Raw genomic sequence first — 15,982 nt, 5'->3', positions numbered from 1 at the left:
TTGTACTCCTTGGCGCATAATGCCGTACTCATTAATGAGAGGTCATTTATTTCTCCACTCCCAAAAAATAAAATTCAAATCATTGTTTGCTTAATCCGGTGTTGTTATTCTACCTTAATACTTTTCTGCCACACAGTCAGTGATTTTTATGGAAGTCATGTGTGGGTAAAACAAAATTGGCCTCATGACTCTCCTAATCATAATCACATTCCAATTGCCCTAGGGGACCAGCAATGTACTGCTACTGTGCCACCCACTAATTTAAAACAATTGTTTGCACAGAGTATTATTTACAATTTGTTTTTTTGTTTCTGTTTTTCTCACTATAGCTACTCCTGCTGGTCCACTTGTAGGACCCAACAGGCAGGAGATAGCGGCCCGTCTGTGGGAGAGGCGTTAGCGTATCTAGCTAGAATACCAATCACCTCAGGAAAAGCAATTATCACCCATCACTCAGGCCCAAAACCTTACAAGACATTTCCCGTATTACAGATCAACACACCCGTCTCACAGTCAGCTGCCACATCAATCATTATTGACAGTCACCTAATAATCTGATCACTTATTGGTGCAATGGTTACCTGTTCCATTCCAAGCACTGTGGTAGGTACACTATCTTCCCTTTGATGCAAACAACAGATTGAAATTTGGCAGTTTTGTCAATCAAATGATTGTCTGGGGCAGCCATCCTAGATGATGAAAAAAACTGAAAAATCATAGGAGTGGACCATACAGGTTAATTAATTTTCACTAAGTTTGTAAAGGCCAATCACCTCCAGAAAAAAATGAAGGCCCATCAGTCAGTCCCCAAACATTGCAAACCAATCATATCAGGCAAGTTCCCACATTACAATTCAACACCCTCACTCACTGTCAGCCACAACATGAATCATGAATCATCATCGTCTCACTTACACAATCACTCACTTACCGTTGCAATAGTTGTAGTACTCTTCCATCCAAGCACAGGTAGCTTGAATTAGGTATTCAGCTTTGTTGCAGGAAACACATTGGAATTTGGTACAGGCAGGCAGTCTTGTAAATTAACAAGCTTCTGGGACCGACCTTCTACTGCCAAGTGATACAAAAAGGGATAGGCAAAAGGCATGCGAGAGAGGCAGGCATTGTCTCCAATGTCATGAATGAATTGTGGATGCTTCTTCAATGCAAACTGGTCCAACTGCAATCCGGTAATATATGCGACAAAAAAAATGGTGGAACAGCATTAATCTGACCCAAAAATAATAATGTTCCACTGGCTACATTTTTTCTTTTGCAAAGAAAGAAGTTCAACAAGAAACAATTAAAAACTAAAAGTTCTATAGGGGCACTGGCCTCCTTAGTCTGGGAAGTAGAGTTTGTCTCCAAACTCAGGTGGGTTACCTAGAGGTTAATCAGCTAACACATTTGATTCAATTTTGGACCAATCACCCTCTCCTCCTCCAGTGCAGTTACAGGAATTGTGTGGTATAAAATGTCGGTTAATTTTGATTATAGTCAATCTCTCCACGTTTTGAGGCGAGAGGTTGGTCCTTCTCACCGTAACAACCACATCACCTGCACTGAACACACGCCTAGAAGTATATACATTAATGAATTTTTATCCACATAGACCTCTTTTGGATTATCCAGATATTCCTAGAACATCCTGTGGATGGTCAATGGTGCTGCCACATACTCAACTAGTTTTGCCATCACCTCTGCACTGGACTTGAACCCTGTGAATTGTAACCAATACAGTGCAGTTATTGGGTCCAATCCTTCTTTTGCTGCTGGTGTTCTGGTTGATGGTATTGTTGGCTGCTGTGAGACAAGCCTCCCCTCTCTGAAAGTTGAAGGCGGCAACCCAGAACTTCGGGGTGGGACTCAAAGTTCCAGCTGTTCTTCTTCCAAGTCTCCGGTTTGCTCTATAATCCACATTTTAAAAAATCCCCTTCACAAAAAGGAATGAACAAAAAAAGAATTGTATCGTGGATCCAGTATTGTGGCACAGATGCACATTTTGGGATGCGATGATGTCATTTTGCAGCCTTACATTGCAAGCCAAGTGAAGGATTAAGATCTCAACCAAGGCATGCACTTCCGTGTCTTCATTCACACCTGCGAGGGTGAACCTTTCAGACACCTTCTTTACCTGTTCCTGTAGGAGATGCAACAACGGGTTAGCTTGTCCCATTCTACTATTCTCCTTGCTAACTTCCTATATGAAACCTCAAAAGGGAGTAGCATCTGTGTAAGGTATTTCACTAGGCTCCATTTGTCCACATCCATGGGCATAGCTTTCCCAACTGTATCCCCTCCTCTTTGATTGACAATCATTGATCTGTTTGTACTGCTAAAACAAAAGCTGCAACCTGTAATAGGTCGAGTTCCAACGTGTTGGCACCTCCAGTGTCAGCTTTTATTGGTGCTCTATCATTACTCTGAATAATCCGCAACTGCTGCCAAGCTTTTGAAGAATGGCTGAAATGAGTGCAGATTCATCTGCAGGTGGTCAGTATGTTGCTGACTATGTCTTCTTTTTTGAGAGAGTCTTGCACAGGCCTGGGCAGTGAACTCCGCTCCGTTCGCGGAGTTTGTGATGTTTTCTGCACTATGCACTCCACAGAGCTCGCAGAGTACAGAAAACTCTGCTCCACGTGGTGCAGCGGAGTTTTTTCCCCACTCGCACTCGCCAATGGTAAGTTGGTGAGCGTGAGCTGCCGTTCAGGTGGAATATCTATTTGAGCGTCAAGAAGATCAGCGCGAATGGCAGTTTCGAACTCCGCCCAGGCCTATTCTTGCACCACCAGGTTGATGCAATGGACCAAACACAGGACCCTGAAATAGCCTCCGTCTGACATTGCCTTGACTATGTTACTGCCATTGTCCATGGCAACAAATCTATTTCTGAGACCTCTGGGTCACAGCCATTGTAAACGTTGCTGTTAAATTCCTGCAATATGATTACAGCTGTATGTAATATTTTCATGGCTAACATGGCCACTGTTGCATGCTGCTGAGCGTTCTTAAATCCTTCTTCAGGGCCAAGACCTGCAGATATCTTTACCCCCACAAATGGATTCAGTATGCAGCCATGCACATGTAATCAGTTGCCTGACAACTGTCCCACATGTCTGTCATGAGGTGAATGGTGTGAACAACACTTTGCTGCAAAGCTTGTCCAACCAACTGCAGCACATTGTGATGCAGTGCTGGAACAGCAACTTCGGCAAAATAGGTCCAATCTGGTACCTTCCATTTCAGGCAGATGTCTGGCACAAATTTTAAGAATCCTACTCCTCCCACAACACAAAAATAGGGGAAGTCCAGCACTAATATTTTTGTCACACCCCATTGTATAAACGTGTGGTTGGGTGGTTCCACACATAGAGCCCCTCCTGCATTAATATCACCCTAATAGTAGTCTGGCTATTTTCTGGGGCCACTTACACAGGCGTCTTTCAAGAAGTAGATGGTGGTGGTAGACTCAATGTGTATAGTGAAGGGGAGTTATTGTATGCTGTGGTGTCTCCATCTCACTCTGAATATTGTGCCTTTGGGAAGTCGCAGAGGTGGGTGAATATGCTGGTGCTCTGCTGGGAACAGGACTGCTGTGCATGAAGTTGTCACCCTCTTCTTCCTCATCATCACCTTCCGCCTTGATTGGAATTGTAGCTAATGTTCATTGGCTCTCTTCACCACCACAACCATGTTCAGCAATATTTTAGGTGCTCCTCCCACTTGATTGTGTTGTGTTTTTTCATATGGGTTGTTTGGCCTCCAGTATTATAATGGGCACAAGGCGTACTTCCTCAAATATTCGTGTGACGAATGGTGCATACTGCAATGTGCTCCCCCTCTTTGCAAATCATAAAAACTCCGAAACTGAAAGGAGAAGAGTTGGAGGTAGGTGGGCGTGTCATCAATTGCCTCTCTACTTCACCTGAGGTAAAGTTGGTGCAGGTCTAAGCTGGGGCTTTACAAATATGGGACCTGCTGGAGGTGCTACCTGTGCCACACACCTCAGATTAGGTTGAATAGTAATGTCAGACTCCTCTGTGTCACCTTCCACCATGACTGCCTCGTCATCGTCATCCTCCTAAGTGTTTCAAGAACTTTTTTTTTCCCTTGCCTTTCCTGTTGTCTCCTACACTCTACAGGTGTCCACTCCATGTCCCTATCACCATCATCATCAGAAGTGGTGCTTGGAGAAAGTGGTGAGTAATATCCTTCTTTTTCCTTGCTTGAGATCTGGGAGACAATGATTCTAAAAGAGGAGGTTCTTGCTTGGAAGGGAGCTCAACCTACTGGTCTGCTCCTACATCAGGCAAATGTACTATTGCTGGCTGTGACTGCTGTCCACTTTGCTCTGTTTCCTGCCATGATTGTGTACTACTTTGGCAGAGGGACAAATCCAATCCAACGTCACTACTCGTTGGCATCTACGGGATTCCAGTGGCTGTCTCACTGACCAACATGGCCCTGGTCTTAGGTTGAGGGTGTGGTTCTGTTGCTCCAGGACTGCTGCTCTCAGCTTGCTCACTGGAGGCCGGTGCATCAGGCACAAGTTTGCCGAAAAAGATTCTGGTTGGCACGCCAGTGGTGGAAATCTGCTTCTTCTCCTTCCCATTGGCCAGTTTCTTGACAGCACCTTTCTTTTTGAAGCCATATTGAAGCTGTCAGTTGGAGTGACACTTAGCTTCACAAGCTGAGGATATGCCTGTGTTGCGTAGCCAGCCACATGTCATGTCATGCACAGGCCTTCTGCCTGGCAGTACTGTGGGTGATGTCTCTTCTGTTTTGCACATAAAAGCAAGAAGGAGATCAGTGAAACGTGGCATTGTTGCAGTTCAATTAGTAGTACAAACAATATAATTTAGTGCAGTTACTGAAGTTATTATAAATAATTAGCTATACAGTGTAACTATCCATTTGTAAAACCACACCAACATAAACGTTCATGATGAACACTGAGGAAGGATGAGAAAGAGCAAAAACAACAACATGCAGAAGTAACTGTTTGCTTTAGACCATCAAGTTGGAATGTGGAAATCAGGGAGGTGCGGATGGCAATGGAATGATACATAGACAATGAATGATGTTGTGTACCTACAGCAGACATGGGGTTGATGCCAAATGTTAGGGAAATGGAGGGGGGCAAAAAACAAACACAGTTTATAACAAAAATAAAAAAGAAAGTAAATTAAGTTAAATTGAAAGTAAAAATTAAAAATAATAAAATTTCAAAATTAAAACAATAAAACTATAAAAAATGAAAATTAAACAATCTAAAATTAAAAAATCTAAAAACTTTTTTTAATAAAAAAGTGAAATTATCATCAAGCATATCATTTAATAAACTTCTATCTCAACCATCCATGCAAGCCTATGGCAAAGGGCCACACTGGCTGTATGCACAAAAGGAGTGCCAGCTATTGCCACATGGTCAACAATAACACTGAGCAAGAAGGCATGGGGAATAAAGAGAAAACATGCAGGCCTATGGCAAAAGCACACTGGCCGCCTACACAAAATGTCTGTCAACCACATGGTCACAACAACAAGCAAGAAGGCATGGGGAACTAAGAAGATATGCAAGCCTATGGCAAAAGCACACTGACTGCCTACACAACATGGCCACTGACCACATGATGAAACAGCAAGCAAGGAGCCATGGCCACAATAAAGAAGACATGCAGGCCTATGGTAAAATCACACTGGCTGCCTACACAAAATGGCCACCAGCCACAGGCCCATTGGCACATTAGGACACATAGTGAATTAAATCAGTATAGAAGAAGAAAATATACTGAACTGTGCAACTTTTTTTCTTTGCAAAAGAAGAAAAATTACATGCAAAAAAAAAAATAGGCCCCTACTAAAACATTTTAAAAATGTAATAAAAATACAATTAAATCCAGGTGTTTGCCCTCAATGAAACAAACAATGGCCTTATACACCAGTTTTTCAACTTACTTGTGAAATTTCAAATACAAAGTCTGTTACATCCGATGAATATATATGCAGCAGACAAGGAGAGTGACCCTTCCAGCTCAAAACCCAATGAAAAGTGACCAGAGAGGGACAATGCACTGGGAGGAGCCTGCTGGACAGAAACAGGAAGTTAAAGTCTCTGGTCACTTCCTTCCTATTTGAAAACAAAGTTGAAAAAAAGGCTTCTCGCACAAACAAAACAACTCCAATGGCCAGTTGGAGAAGAAAATCCACTCCAAGACCTCTCAGTTGCTTCTCGAAGACAACAGCTGCTTGAGCGCTCCATCAGCACCAAATTGGCACCGTCGCAGCCGGAAGTCGCGCAAGTGAGCGCAAAATCTCACAGGAGCTCACTAGTGGTGCGAGAAATCTCACTCACAAGCAGCAGAAGAGTATTTTGGTGCTCGTGAGTGAGTTCCAAAACAAAACTCGAGGGCACGAATGGTATGAAAATATGCGTTGTTCCTGAATTCAGGACTCTCCATGGAGCTCGGAGTGCCCGAATTCTGCAAACTCCGCGAGTGGAGTGGAGTTTTACACCCTGGCCTAATTTTGAGTGCATTGTCACAATGGCTTACAAATTGTGACAGATCTTCAGTGACGGCTGTCAAATGTCAGTCCACAAGAAGGAATTCCTTTTTGCCTACCTCTTTTATCTCTGTTGACAACTGATACCAGACTTTCGGGCGACCGTGGTATATTTCTGCATCAGGAAGTAAAAGAGTAATGGACAAGGTGGAAAGTGGTTATTCGTCCAGTTGGAGGGAGTTTACGGCAGTATGGCAAGCTGTTCAAGCCTTTCACTCTCAGCTGAAAGGGAGGAATGTGGTAGTGAGATCAGACTACCAAGTAGTAAGATGCTGCTTAAACTGTCAAGCAGAAACATGGGGTCTAACCGACCTATCATAGATGATATTTTCTAGGGTAGAACAGCATCTGGTGGCAGTGAGGATGATGAATATCCTGTGAAAGGTAAATTTTCAAGCAGAAGCGATGAGCTGCAACATGCCTTAATTGATGCTCTTTCATATATCACTGAGACACTTTCAACACAAATATGGGATGTTTTTTAGCATGCGTTTACAACGCATACCATAACAATGTGGTCAGTACAACGACTGTGTTGTCATTTCGCATACCGTTACAACTGTTACAACGCAAGTCGGAACATCGACTTGCTTTTACGGAAGCTGGATGTTGGAATAATATAATTTACTATTCCATCTCCAGTCTGTGTGAACAACTAGGGAAGGTGTTGGATTTTAAATCCAACACCTTCTGCCCCCTAACGCAAGTCGCTGTTCTGACTTGCTTTGTAACGGTATGCGAAATAATAATGTGGTCGTTGTAACGACCGCGTTGTTATGGCATGCATTGTTTAGCATGCAAACTAAATGCTGTTTACCTTTTCAACACATATGCAGTTATTTCAGTCATCCTCAGATAGACCTTTTTCCATCACCCTGAGGTGTGATGCTCTAATGCTGTGTTCAGAGGCTTAGAGCATATGTACAAGAGGATTGCGCCACTGGAACAACACTTTTTTCAATGTTCTGGTGGCATATGCCCTCTACCATGTTTACCAAGCGGCATTAAGCTGCTTTGCATGACTTAATGCCGCTTTGTAAATATGGTACCTTTCACTTAGGTATCTGCATGAAAGGGGTGTGATGGGTATTGCTATGGGTGCTCCAACGAAACACACATTGCATTTTGATGCTGCCCCAGATTTACAAGGATTTGAAAATCTGAGGCAGCATCAAACACTAAGGCCATTCAACAGAAGGCACTAGATTGGCCCAACGAGGAGAAATACTTTTAGTTCTCCTCATTTTTGTTTTTTTTATGTGCGCTGCATTGTGACACACCAAGATTAATGATTGTTTTTGTGCAGAAAGGTGTCTGCTCCTGCACAAACACAATCAATAAATGATGGTGATTTGCTACTTCTATGTGTGGTGCACACATATAAGTAGCAAATCACCATTACTGATTGTTTATGTGCAGGAAGGCAGACATCCCTGCACAAAAACAATCATCCCTGCAAAGCAAACATTCTTGCACTATGGTGCAAGGGTGTTTTTGTTGGTGCTAGACAGCTATTTTTAGCACCCGCACTGGGAAGTCACAGGGGTACGCTGTATTATTGTAAATATGCTGCATCCCAGCATTTTGGTAATGACGTATAGCGATTGCAAAATTTGCAACAGCGTGGCAGCATGCCATTTCCTTATACATGTGCCCCTTTGTCTTGTCAAACATATGCAGTAAATGCTTTATCAACCAACTGTCCTTGTTAACTAGTGTCTGCCTTTCCTCTAAATTTTCTCCTCCCAAGGGTACTACAGAAGATTTGGGGGAGGGAGATTGATGGTGATATTGGTGGCTCCATTTTGGCTGAGGTGTCCAAGATTTCCCCTAATCCATTAAAAGATGCTCAAGGGTCTATTTTACCTTTCTCTCGATCCCTGTCCTTTTCAATTTCCAATTTATCATTGCAAGTGCTGAGCCGTCTAAATCTGATGGAATGCAAATTGAAAGGGAGAGGTTAAAGATGTTAGGTAGCTTGAAGCAAGTGGCCATAGACATCCAAGGGCCAAAAGGACCATCCATAGTGGCTTCATATATAAAACATTGGAGTTATTTTTAATCATGTTGCTTCGGGAGAGCAGCATTGCCAGTCTCCATAAATCCTGGTCAGATCTTGGAGTTCTTGAGATAGATTCATGAAGGGTTTTTCTCCAGCCACTCTCTCTGCATAATGAGCAGCCATCAGAGCATTTAGACATCTTGATGATGACTTTTTGAAAGTTGTGCCCCTAGATGGCTGTCTTCTTAAAAGCTTTAGACTTTAGAGACCTGTTTTTCACAACCTAGTTCTATCCTGGGACTTGATAATAGTGTTCAAGGGGTTTCAAGAAGCACCATCTGAGCCGTTAGAAAGTGCCAAGTTTCAGTGGCTCTCATCTATAGTTACCTTTCTCTTGGCAGTTACTTCCACTAGGAGACTTTCTCCACTTGTCCACCTTAGTGCTTTCTTGCCCTTATCTACACTTTTTTCCTGACACGGTGTTGTAAAACCATACCCTAAATTTGTCCCAATGGTTATTTCAAGTTATCATTGTACCTAGGAAATAGTTATTCCAGTTTTTGCCTCAGGTTCTGGAACGAGCATCTTTTCATTATTAGACATTAAAAAAGTTTTTACTACCATATAGATCAAAAAAACAAAATCTTTCAGAAATTCCAATTCTTTGTTTATCTCATTTGGGGCGGGTAGCAAAGGAAAAAGGTCTCCGGTTCTACCTTGAGTAGGTGTGTGAATTATGCTATTGCTCTGGTTTAACGTCAGTAACCACTGAACCCCCACAAGAAGTACAAGGCTGCACAACTAGGTTAGGGTTGGTTTCATGAGCAGAGGCAGAAGGTGCTACCATGGGTAAGATGTACAGGGCAGCTACCTAGTCGATGATACAAACTTTGGCAATCATTATCAGTTAGACCTCTTCCATTCATTGGAAGAAACGTTTGGTTCACTTGTAATGAACACAGCAATCAAGTAACTATTGTGTGTATCGGTAAGGCTTTTTGTCATGTAAACATCTAACTTGGTTTGTATGCATATTTTTGAAGGGGCTAGTATATAGTCAACTATGTTAGGACTGGGATCAAGAGGACGGGTGATGAGTAATTAAATATTTGGAAATGATTGGGAGGCTTATGATTAACCCTGGGCGGAGCAGGCGGACTGCCTCTATGTGAAGTTCCAAGGAGTTGGAAAACAACTCCGTGGAACTTCGCTCCGCTACACTACGCACCCTCCCCACTCCCAAAGTAATGATAAAGTACTAAAAAAGGCACTTATCTGCCATGGCTGTCTCCTCCGAGCCATGGCCGCTCTCCTTCCTCGTCCTTCCTTGTTCTGACCATCCTTCTTCTTAGACAACCCTTAGGTTGTTTGTCTTGCGTGTGTGTATGCACACTCACAAGACGTACAACGTAGGGGTTATGAGTGAAGAAGTACAGCGAGGAAGAGGAAGGAGAGCGCCCATGGCAAGGTGGAGGCGGCCACGGCATGAAATTACCTTTTTATTTACTTTATAATTGCTTTGGGAGGGAGGATGGGCCGGCTAACTACGCTCATCCACGGAGTCGTACTTTTTCCTAAACTTAGTGTTCGCAACCGACCGCGGAGTAGATAAAACTACATAAACAACGCTTGCGGAGTGTAGTTACCTGCCTGGGCTTACTTATGATACCATGATGAATAGTGATAGAAAGGGGACTAGTGTTCTTCTTTTATCTTCTTGTATGAAGACCTGTAGGGAGGCTGGGGGGCTCCTCAACTATGTCAGGACTGGGACAAGGAGGATTATGATTTAGGGTATGGAAGATTACCAGTACGTAATTATTTCAAGTCCTATTAACAAACCATGGAGGGTGCACAAAACATACATAGTCAATGTTCCAAGAACTGAAGTTAAATTAAGAAATCGAGCTAAGTACTATTCAATCTTAGATCTACAAGTGCTGCAAAATACACTTTCAGTAAAAGACAATATCTTTTAACCAACAACATTAAAAAATAAGATATTGGCATGGCTGACTGGCAGCATGGTCCATGGCAAGGTGACACAACAAATTGAATGGTTAAGGAAAATCCAAATACAATGTGTAGGTTTTGAAATACTCTAACACTATTTTTCTTTTGATGAGATGGTTCTCCTCGTTGCTCTCAAGATCAAAACTCGTAATTGCAGCTAACATGTGTATATAAATCCAATTAATCTATCTTGATATTTCTCATTCAATATTCTGAATGCCAAATCACGATTAAAAAAATAAAGAGTATTTTGCACTTACGAACTTTATTTGAATTTTTAAAACTAACTTCACAGACCCTCTATATTGCAATATTTGATATAGTGTAAACATGTACCATGATAACACAACAAGGATCAATGATAAAAGAAACACCTCTGAGCTATAGCAGGGTATTAAATTCCTGCACAATAAAACTGATACTTGACATTTTGAACAGGTGCATCACCAGGGCTGGGACTGCACAGTGCCTGCTTGGTGCATGCATTCTTGTAGAGGTTGCTACCCGTGTACCTGAATATAGGATAGTTACTTAGGCGGTGACAGGGCTGCTCCAGATAACAATGATTTACTAGGTAATGGCTACTTCTCAATATGTAGAAAATGTAGGACTTTCGAGATGCTATTATAAAATATCACCTAAGCACGAATGGTGTGAGAACTTGCATGTTCACTCACTCATCCACCTATACATTCCCCTATGTGTGCTAAGCATCCAGTACAGAGGTCTGTCTCTAACCTGCATGTCACTCATGCCTAAACTGTACATGTTCTGTGACTAGTAAACATGTATAAATAGTCTGCCATGCTGATTCTGATTTGGGAAAGTAAGATTGCACTTGTTTTGCTACTGCCATTCTGTACCAATTCTGTGAGGAAGCAAAACTTGCACTGCTGTTGCCTGATTTTTACATGTGTCCTGATAGGGAAACTGTGCACTTCTGCGGACCTGCCTATATCTGTCCTTTGAAGGAGGGTAGCTTTCAATGTTTCTGCACAAACTGTAACTGTGGCATGAAGAAGGGGTATTTCCACAGCTGACTAAAGGTGTTACCACTTCTTTTAAAGAAAAGAAGGTATATGCAAAATGCACTTGCATCGCATGCCCTATGAGCTTGAGTGTTTCTATAATATTAGATGTGAGTTACCTGTAGACAGGAGGAAATGGCAATTTTTGAGTCTCAAAACATGTTGACGGAAAAGAGAAGCATGGTCCGTTGGTCTATCCTCTGTTAAAACATACAATTTTAATGTAGGTCTGAGAGTTTCTCAAAGGGGGAACACAAATGCCCACATAAGGGACATAACCTTAGTAAAATTAGGGAATGTATAACTAGTTAACAGTGGTATACTTAGGTGGGGACAGCACTAGATGTAGAGTTCACTGAAGAACCATACCACACTATGTAGGTGAAGATTCATTATTGTAAATGAGTACATAAATGCATGTTAATTCTATCAGGTGGGCGGTGCTTCTTAAATGCCTATGTATGTTTACAGAGAGTGTATAACAGTTGTTTAACTCCTCTCATTCACTCTTTAGCGAGTAAACTATCTGTGTTGTACCCCTACTGTATGTGTTAGAAAATTGTGTGATGTTCCTTATTGTACTGCCACCTGCCATTTACTTATTCTTTGAGTTAAGGAATGCTGCACTGCTATTGTCCATGTTTGTTGGGTTGTAAAGCTCAGTATACACATTTCCGCTACATATAAGGCAAACAATGAGCATGGATATTGCTTGTTTTTATACATGATGCGAATGAAAAAGTGAACCCTCACAAAATATGTGAGCAGAGTTTAGTTTTAGCTTTATGTGTGAAATGAACAGTATTTTTAAATGGATTAGATGACTTAGTAAAGTTTTAAAACACACCTGACAAGTGCTCCATGTCATGTATGACACCTTTAGCCGTTGCATTATGGGTGCTGAATCCATAAGAAAAGTCTTCCAGCAAAATGCCAAGCCCCAAAATGGAATTTGTAATTGACTGAAAAGCGAGGAATAATGCACTTGGCAGACTTGCGAAATGCAAAACAGAATTTTGTTCCTGACTTTCTGCCTTTTTGCTTAAGGTTAAACAGCCCAATGGGTGACAGGCAGCGAGAGTCTTTCAAATGCAATTAGAAACATCGCACTGCTAGTGGGCTAACATTAACACTTGAATAATGCAAAAAGCATGCTAAAAAGACATTATCCCCAGAACAATGCGAGCAACAGTGAGAAAGGAAAAAGAATGTGCTGGCACCCCTCATCCCGAGCCCATCCTTGGCCTATTGATGGAGTAATTTAGATGCAGCGCCTGTCTGTGACCCTGCCTTGAAATGGTGTTGCACGTGCTGCAGGTGCTGTCCCGCGCGGGCTGCCAGTGAGTCATGAATGTGGTGTGAGCCATCAAACGATATTACATCAGCTCTTCCAAGTACTACGCACTTCCTTTGGTTAACTGGTGTGCCTTTAGGGATCACTTAAATGATTATTCTTCATTGTTTAAGCTACATATGTTATAATTGTGTTAACATGTGCGCTGTAGAAACTAGCGGATCTTTATGCTGAATTAACCAAAAAATACCCATTTTTGAGTTCCTGGGTGATATTGAGCAGACCTTTGCTTTTAGGTCCCACTTGACTTTACTCCATGTGTGATCTTGGCATAGTTCCGTGACTTTAAACTTTGTCCAGTTGTACACAGATCTGGTTTGTGTCCTTGGTAAAGAAGTTCCTGAAAGCTGTTTGAAGCTACTTTGATTGTGCTGGGAGTTTTCAGCCCATTGATTTTCTGTTTCTTTCTGTTTTGTTGATAAGATGCAGGTTTGTGCATACACAGAGTAGGGCGGAAAGTAAAGCAAGGCTTGAGATGCTGAACAAGAAGTCACTGCTGGGGAATGGAAGCTTAGAGTACAAGGATTCACTGCAGGACATAGCAAGTTCAAGAAACAAGAATTGATTTTGTGAAAATAGCAGAAATTATAGCTTTGAAGAAAGAGGAAATCTTAAAATCAGACCAGTTGTGACTAACGCTCATGAGTGGGCAAAAACAAATTGAATCTTTGTGAGAGTTCAGAATTTATCACCAATAATTAATCAAGGCTAGCAGAACTGTATGTCTTCCATGAGGTATGAAGGCTCTGTTGAAGCCCTGAAAAATTAACTGTGGGCAATGTAGTCCGTGAAAGGCTCTCGTTCAATACCACTTGCCATGTCATTACTTTAGCATAACAGGCAATTTGTTAGGACAGAATTGCAAACATGTATTTAACTTTATTAACATTTAACCATAATATCAATGCTTCATAAACAACACTTCTATTCTTCCCCGAAATATTCACATCTCATACCAGCTTTCATTCCAAAGCCGTCATGACTTGGTCCATTCTTTCCCTTCAACTCACTGAAGTTCTTCTATATACCTAGTCACTCCTTCACTTGCCTTACCAAACATTCTCCATTGAAAAATATTTGCACGATGCAGCACAGTAACAAACCAAAAGAATTAGGGGCGCTAGGTGGCGCACGACCAAGATGGCCGCACGCCTGTGAGGCTCCCGCTGCTTGGCTCACATATATTTAAATACTCCTTTACCCCTGCTGTGCCATCCGTAAATGAACTCTGGGAACGGGTAGCGTAAGTCCATCACTTACTCCGGTGCCGATTTCAGACGCAACTTCTGCTCCGTGTGGAAGGCGAAGACTGGTGAGACGGACTGCGGTACGCCTTTGTGTCCTGCTTGGAGCCCTGTCCAGCGGAGGCGAAAACTTGAGTGCCGTGGATCCCCACGAGGGCGCTAGGCTGCATCGCATCGGAACGCGGACGAAGAGAATGCGTGTCCGCGATGAACGCTGCATCCGCCACCGCCTCAGCGGCTGGCGGTGGTGAGCACTGTGGATGCGTGTCTTGGCCCCGAGGGAAGATCGTACTACAAGACCCTGGCTGTCTGGATGGGAGACATTGCATGAGACAGGCGGGGCCCGAGCCTGACGTGCGGTGTTCAGTGTGCGGCCCTTGGGCGGGGAGCGGGTGGAACAGGAGCACTTCTGATGAACTACAGCTGTCAAACCTCCGCGGACTGAGTGAGTACCTGCTTTGAGGCACGAGCTTGTAGTACTGGGAGCAACAGCGAAATTCAATAGATTGGCAATATTACTGCTGGCGCGCTTAATTCCGTCATGCATGATCCCCCTGTCCCTACTGGGTTCTATCTGCACGCGGGGACTGGCAAAATACCTTCATCAGCCTCCATTGTGATACCACACCTAGAGACACTCTTAAATCCTATGCAGAAGGCCCTTTGGTAAGGTGAGTGGCTATTGGCTGGATTGCATTGCCCCCTTGGAAGCGGAGCAAACACAGCACCACACGAACACTCAACTGTCTAGCCTGAGACGGGAAATGGCTCTCCTCCGTATGGGAACTGTCTAGTGGGCAGCTGTGCACCGTTCGTCGCATTTCCTCCAAGCTGGTTATCTTGGAAGAGGAGAGAGACCCAGAGAGACCGTGTGCTTTGCAACACCGGTCAGTAGCAGCAGCACATAGCCACAGCTACAGCGCCACGCCCGGCTCCCCTTCCGCTAATCATTAGCCCTGCAGTGCGTAGTCCTATTAACACCCGCCAAGGACAGAGCACTCGACCCCTTCGTCAATAATGGGCAAGCCAGATGGTAGACAGCCGAAGCTGGTATTTGACGCCAAGAGGGTAGACACACGTTCAAATTCAGAAGACTATAATCCAGCAAAAGTAGACATGCGCAAACGCAACCTCCAGGGCAAGGAGATGAAGTCAAGTCGTTCGTCCTGGCCTTGCAACATAGCATGACCGACCTGAATTTCCTCGTCCAGAAGGTTGACAGGCATGACAGACAATTGAAAGAAGCGGAGCGGTGCATATCAGATAATGAGGACTCTACCATGAAGCTTCAGCAACAGGTATCCCAAATGGACAAGCTGCTTAAAGTTATTGCAGCAAAAAATGATGACCTGGAGGACCACAGTTGCGGTAATATTAATAGACTCATGAGAATTCCAGAAAGCACCGCATGGAGGAGTATGAGGAGAAGCTGGTAAGTGGCGCCAGTACAGAAAACCCCTTCTCCTCCCAGTTCATAGTGGAATGGGTGCACCGCTCCTTAGAACCCACGCCACCTCCTGGTGGGCCTCCCAGGCCAATCGTGGCACATCTCCTCAATTACTGCGATCGAGACACCGCTCTGAAGCTGGCTCGGGAGCACAAGAACTTGCAATATGATGGGGTGGAATTCACCATCTTTCCCGACTTCACAGTGGCGGTTCAGGAGGCACATTGCAAGTTCTTGGGTGTTAAGCAAAAACTCTAGAAAGTGCAGATTGAATATGCCCTTCTATACCAGGCACGCCTGCGGGTATCTCACCGGGTAAAAAGCAACATC

Source organism: Lissotriton helveticus, chromosome 2_1, assembly GCF_964261635.1.
Source record: "Lissotriton helveticus chromosome 2_1, aLisHel1.1, whole genome shotgun sequence".
In the NCBI taxonomy this organism is placed as follows: domain Eukaryota; kingdom Metazoa; phylum Chordata; class Amphibia; order Caudata; family Salamandridae; genus Lissotriton; species Lissotriton helveticus.
The sequence above is the reverse complement of the archived record's forward strand: the minus strand, read 5'-3'. Positions refer to the sequence as shown.